Below are 7,078 nucleotides of genomic sequence, written 5' to 3'. Positions count from 1 at the left end.
GGTTTGTTACAGGTATTGTTAAGCTGGTTTTACAAGGATAGGAGAGATGCACTCTCCAAGATGATGAATAAAACACCTGGGTGTCTGCTCTGTCTCTGAGAAACCTTCAAATCTATTCTCCTGTTGGGGAAGGGTTTCATCCCTGGTTATTTGGGCCATGGCAGAGCTGCTCCCTGCTACCTGCTGTGGCACATTTCCTGCTCTTTGTAAGACATTTTGGTCTAAATCACATTACCTGTGACATTGAAACTCTGTTCTCCAGAGAGATGCAGGTTCCTTTTGAGAAGTTTCAAAGTAGTTTCCAAATAATCAGCGGCACGGACTGCAGATCTGGTTCTTCCTATGGGGTCCTTTAGGTGCTTCAGGAAATCCATCGGGTTAACAATCTTCTCCTCCAGTTTTCTCTTTAAGCTGAACATAGAAGAGTTCTATGAAAGAGTTCTTCTCTGAAATCAGCGCTGTTCTGTCATGCTGGACTGGGTGTAATTATCTGTGACACCACTGCAGGGTCACACGCAGGCCCTGCCCAGTAGGACCGGCTGTCTGCACGTTAGCATGTCAGCTCAGATGGTTTTGGCAAGCAAAGCACTGTAATCCCCTACTTCAAGTTTGCAGTCATACTTCCTTGTCACAATAAACTTTGTTCTATCATGTGGAAATCCAGATCAATTAACTATGTCTGGATAAAATTTTACATGTATTATGTTGCAAGGTGTATTCTGTGAACAGAGGGACAACCTTGCTCCTGTTCTGTGGGATTTCTGGGCTGTTCAGATGGTCTGGGGAAAAGCCCAAAGATGGCCTTGGGCCCCCGGGTTCGAAAGGACGAGAGGAAGCTTCGGATTTGTTCTCGGTCTCGGTGTTTATTAATTGCTTATCTAAAAGATTTTCTCTTGGCCTGACAGAGTTCTGCTCAGCAGTCAGCCATGGGCACACACTGAAAGCCCCTGGGGCGGTCACCTATCTTTATACCCGGAGTTACGTATACAATATTTATCATTTTTCTCCAATACCCTCTGCCCTTATTAACCAGTGTTCCCCTAGTAAGGTCCAATCCCGGAGTGCCAACATCACCACAGAAGATGGAGGTCTAGAGGAAGAAGAAGAAGGAGAAGGGCACGCCCCAATTTCTCCATCTTACTTCTCTAGACCCCCCTGTACAGAAATCTTAAGCCCTGTATCTCACACTCCAATTAACTTGTCCCTTCACCATTCACCCCAGTGAAATCCTCCCGTCCTCATACTGATGTCATCTCCCATGTGGGATCAAAGTCCAGCCACCAGACATTTCTGGCAGCATTCCAGGACTCCCGAGCCCCCCAGGGGGGGTCTTGTTCACCCTGCACCCCAGTTCTGAGAGACTGAGATCCCACACTGTTCCATCTCTTTCTGGTCTCAAGGTTCTGTCTTGCTACTTTTGTAGGATGAGTAGAGAGAGATGCCTTCCAAAATCATCCCACTGCCAGATCAGCCTTTTGGAACAATCACAGAGAATCCGTGGGGTTTGACTTCCACTGACATCTGTCTGGGGCAGGGTGTCCTTCTGAAGAGGGGCAGAACTCCTGCTGCCAGGAGAGGTCTCACACTGTCCAGCATGTCTGAACCATTATGGACGAGTGAGAGGTGCTTATGGCAGTGTAGGTGAGGAAACAATACTTGGAGGTCATGGTTGGTGGTTCTGGGACCAGAATCCAGCCAAACTGGGCAAAAGGATCGGAGGGATCCTTTTGCCATGACAAAGAGATCTCTGGTGCTAAGGCTTCTCCATCATAAATATGCATTGGAAAACAGAAAAAACACACATGTCTTTAATCTTGCTACCTTAAAATATTTGGGCTGTCATGCAGGAAGAACTCACCTTTTTCGGGCCTGTAAATATGTAGCATCTACCAACTGCCTGGCCTCAGTAATGATGCTCTGGAGAGATGAATCTGACAGCACCTCTGAGACCTCTGCTCCACAAAATAAAAGAAGAAGAAGCAGAAATGTAGGATACTCAATTATACACCAAAAGCTTTGTTTTCAACCAAACTGTGTCCCCAAGCTGCCACATACCAAAGTTTTTTTAACATTTTCAGGGATGGTGACACCATCACTGCTGTGGAAAGCCTGTTTCAATGCTTCCCAATCCTTTCCTTGAAGAAATTTTCCCCAATATCCAATCTAAATCTCTGGCACAATTTGATGCCATGTCCTCTCCTCCTGTCCGTGTTCCCTGGAGCAGAGCACCTGGCTGTCCCCTCCTGTCAGGAGCTGTGCAGAGCCACAAGGGCCCCCTGAGCCTCCTTTGCTCCAGGCTGGGAAAAGGAGCTTTCTCAGCTCCCTCAGCTGCTCCTGGGGCTCCAGACCTTTCCCCAGGGAAAGTGCACAGAAGAAATCAAAGATACAGTCTCTGCCCCAAGTTTCCTGTCATAAAATTATGATTTGCTCAGATGAGCTGTTGGTTAAATAGGGAGTTTCCTTAGCCGAATCTCTCAGGTATCAACTTCATTTTTAGTGGATCCATCTATAGGATATTTCAGTTTTTTATTGGAGCTGTGTCTAATTGGGAACTCCAGCTGAGTTTTGATTCACACCCTTTCCAGTACAGCAGCAGCCAAAGGACAAACAGGAACCTACTATTGCCCGAGGAGCCCATTGCTCCAACTGCACAGAGAGTGATGAGGGATCCCAGGAGAGTCATCCTTGGATTTGTGCCTAGGGAGAAATGCAACATAAATCCTCAATGGGCAGGGCTTCATTGAGGGCTCAGAGCAGATTGAGATGTTTGGTTTCAATATCTTTTTCAGGATCCAGGAATAAAATCAGTATCTCTCACTGTGGCACAGCACCTTCCCTGAAAGGAGATTTTTAGCCCAAAGGTTGTAAATAGATTTAAGTAATTTAGTCAACTTTCAAATTGTTAAGAACAGGACAAAGACAAAATTTGGAAGAACTAATAGATTTCTTACAGTGGGAGAAGTTATCTTGCATTTACAATCCATGAGAATTTTTGGATCATGTTCCTGGGGATTGAAAGCTGCTTATTCCTTGCAAATATGTATTGCAGGAATTTTCTGCACGAGAAATAAATCAGGCTGTCTTTGCTCACTTCTCACAATAAATTAAATACACATCAGGGCAGAAGGAGGAATGAAGCACCACCAGGTCCCAACACTCTGCTCTGCCTCCCATCTCCTTGGGAGGAGAATGCACCAATGCATTCTCAATGCACCTGTGGAATGCACCAATATCCACAACAGAAATATCAAATGCAGATATAGAATGAAAATGCACTGATCTTACCTGCCATCTCTGCAGCACTGGCAGGGCTGGGAGAGAAGTCAGTTCTTTATACACCTGCACCAGGGCAGAAATTTCCCGGGTCTAAGATGGGTGTGGCCAAAAAAATGGGACCAGATTGAGCCAAGAGGAAATATCTGCTGGTTTGCTTTCCTGGAAGGATCTAGAAAGTGTACACTTCTCCATTCCTTCTGATTTCCTTCTTGAAAAATCAGTTTAGAAAGGAATGAAGACACATATTTCTTTCCTGCACGTGAAAGAGGTCAGCTTAACTTTATGACGGTTAAAGACCATGGTGGAATTTGGCTTCTTTTTCCTTGTTGGTTGAATTTGTGAAGGTTTGGGAAGACAGAAATGGATCATTTTGCCAATGCATTTGTGGGGCATCCCAAGGTTCACATGCAGCATGTGTGAATGGTGGGCCTGCCACTATTTGTGTCCAGGCAAAACAAAGTTGTGTCCCATCAGGGATTTGGAAATTCCTATAAAATTATTGCTGATTATTAGGGATGACACAAAGTGGACAAGGAATGAGGCAGTAGTACAGAGTAGGGTCAAGCTGTCTCCAGCAAAATTACATGGACAGAAGTATGGACAATCCCAAAGTTATAGATGTGCCAATGCTCAGAAAGGAACACAGTCTTGGGCCAAGTGATGTCATTCATTTCAATGTGAATTATGACAGAGGGTTAGGAGGAAATTCCTCCCTGTGAGGGTGGGCAGGCCCTGGCACAGGGTGCCCAGAGCAGCTGGGGCTGCCCCTGGATCCCTGGCAGTGCCCAAGGCCAGGCTGGACAGGGCTGGGAGCAGCCTGGGACAGTGGGAGGTGTCCCTGCCACGGCAGGGGCAGAATGGGAGGAACATTAGGGTCCCTTCCAACAGAAATCATTCCATGATTCCATGATATGCAGGAGGGAAAAGGACTGTACTTCAGTGGACCAAGGTTGTAGAAATAATTTAATCCTTTGAACATTGGTGACGCTGATAACAAAAGACAATGCTGAATTTTCTTGCCATCAATCAGCCTTTTAAACCTCCCAGGATTAGGGAGCCAATCCTTCCTACTGTTCAAATATTTTCACAGCTCCTATTAACCAAAATAAATAAAAGAAAAGCATATATGATAAAGGAAACTGCTACCAAAAATATGTTGTTGTAAATCTGTCAGGGGGAAAAAAGAAAAAAAAAGAAATATGATGGCCAGATTTTCAGAAACTGAAAATGCAAAGTCAATATTTCTCCCCTAAAGAGAAATCTGAATCTAAAGCAGGTGGCCCCCAGTACCAGAGGGACTGTGGTCACCCTACTAGGTGCTCCACGTTATCTATCCAGCTTTCCTTGCAAAACGTGCATAGGCAGAAGTCCAGGTACCTGCTGGGTGGCTTTGCTACTTTCTTTGTGTTTGTGACAAGTATCTTTTCCATAGTGACTCCTAAGGAACCTTCCCTGTCTGCCTACCCAGGCAGTCCCAGTGGCACCAGCCGGGGAGCAGGGACCCGTGCAGAGCCGGGTGAGAGGCACAGAGACAGGGCTGGAGCTGATGGCTGCAGACTGTCCTTGCTTGCACTGGGGGAGTTTAAAGGCCTGGGCTTCCTTTGTTTGGATCCCTGCTCAGAGGCACCAACTCATGCTGTTATTCTGTTGTTACACCAAGATTAAATCATCTTGAGCATCCAGGCATTAGTGACTCTGCTGTGGGGAACTGGGGCTGAGCTGGTGAGGGGTGTGGGAGCCTGGCAGGGTCGCTGGTGCCACTGCCGGGAAGGGCCCTCAGTCCCAGCTCAGGGGGTGCCAGTGAGACTGCCAGGCCGAAGGCAAGGAATGGCCAGGCCAGACAAGGAATCTTCCTTTACATCTCACTGCCCTTGGCCAGGAGCACTGTCCACCCTGGAGGACACAGGCCCTGGAGGGCAGGCAGCCCCGTGCTGCTGCCCTGGCCCCAGCGCCCTGCGAGGCAAAGGCCGCGCTCACATCCCGTCCATTGCTGGCCCAAGGGCAGCTCCCAAGGTGAGCACTCCCCTGTCACCTCCAGCTGGGGTTTGTAGTGCTCCAGTGCAATCTTTGGAGCCTCCAGAAAACCCAGGGGATCCTGCTCACCAAGACCAATGTACATTCAGCAGTTTACAAGACATCAGGTAACCAGGGTAATAATTACCCATTACTTATTTGACCAAGCAGCAGATCTCCTTTATCTTGAGAAGATGCAGATTTCTTTTCTCTCAGACTCTTGGTATTGCTAGCATTATTTCTTGGTCCTGTTCAGGATGCAGATCTTCACCCCAGAGCTATGTAAACCATTGGTGTTGTTTGCTAAAAAAGTAGCTGTAGGAACAAATGTTCCTTAAACTCCAGCAACAGAAACGAAAGAAGGAGCTTATTACTGCATTCCTAACTCCCATCCCAACAGCAAAAGGCAACATTCTACCCTTTCTCATTTGACACCTCTGATATTCCTGCAAGTTCCTTCAGCTTTGTTTTCATAGAAATCATAGAATCACAGAATCCCAGACTGGTTTGAGATGGAAGGAACCTTAAAGGTCATCTCATTCCACCCCATCCCATGCACAGGTACACTTTCTACTAGACCAGATTGCTCCAAGCCCCATTTGACCTGGCCTTAGGTGACAGAGACACATTTAAATCCTAGGTGTGAACCATGAGGCCTCAAGTTTAATAATGATTAAAGACTTAAATTGGGTACAACTTCAAATGTACAAAGTTTCCTCTTCACCCACCAATGGTGTATTTTTCCTATATTTCAAACCGTGGATTTATTTACAAACTGAGAGCAGATAGCCCGTACAAGCCAATCTGTCCTTGTCCAGGGCACAGGTTTACGTAACTGTATCCAGTGCATCTTCTGCTCCAATAGATGAAGGGCAGTGCTTATAAAGGGATGTAGTGAGCAGAATAACACAGATAAAAGTGAGGAGTAATAGGTTACAGCACAGAAATTGTAGGGCAACTAGAGGAGAAAAACTTCCCAGCAGCATAGTGGTGATGTTTAATAAAATGAGATTGTCCAGCTTTAAAAATAGAAAGGCTGAAATCCAAGAGGGAACTTTAACCTTGTATGGATAAGTGACAGCAACAGCCAGGGATGTTCAAGAGGTGGCACCACAGAGGTGTTCAGGGGTATCTTCAGCTGTGTGATGCCCAGGGGTGACATTGTCATCTCTTCTGGAAGCTCTCCTTTAAAGACTCAACACCCAAGGCTATGAAGCCTCCTTGGTGCATCTCCCCACCTGCCATGGAGATACTTCATGGCCCTGGGAGGTGCTCCAGGTGAGCCCAAGGGTCTGGGGAGACACCAGTGAGGACAGGCTGCTTGGGGGCTCCTTCGAGACCTCCCTCAAGCAGGAGGCGCAGTGCCCAGGGCTGGAAAGCCTTGAAGAGGCACCTGTGACTTTCCAGAGCAGTGGTAGGACCCACCCACCACAGACACCAAAACAAGCTACAGCACATCCATGCACAGAAAATGCTTATCTTGCAGGGCCTAAATGGGACCCCAGTGCTGAGCAGCAGCTAGAACACTTCTTCCACAAGAACAACAATCCTTCCCCAGGGGCTGAAGCTTTGTTTCCCTTCCCGTGGACCAAACTCCCTGAATAAAACCTTCAGCTCCCCCTCAGGAACCAAACTTCTTCCTGCCCCATCCTTTAGCAAACCTTTCTTCCATCCCTTCCTCTTCTCTTCCAGACTGTGATGCCATGCTCAGGCAGGAAGGTGGGAGATGGCTCCTCTGGAGATGGGGCTGGCAGGAGTAAAGACAGAATGCAGGAGAATGGTTTCTCCA

Source organism: Melozone crissalis, unplaced genomic scaffold (genome assembly GCF_028551555.1).
Source record: "Melozone crissalis strain CALT ecotype California unplaced genomic scaffold, PUWL_Pcris_2 ptg000057l_1, whole genome shotgun sequence".
In the NCBI taxonomy this organism is placed as follows: domain Eukaryota; kingdom Metazoa; phylum Chordata; class Aves; order Passeriformes; family Passerellidae; genus Melozone; species Melozone crissalis.
Note: the sequence above shows the minus strand (reverse complement) of the source record.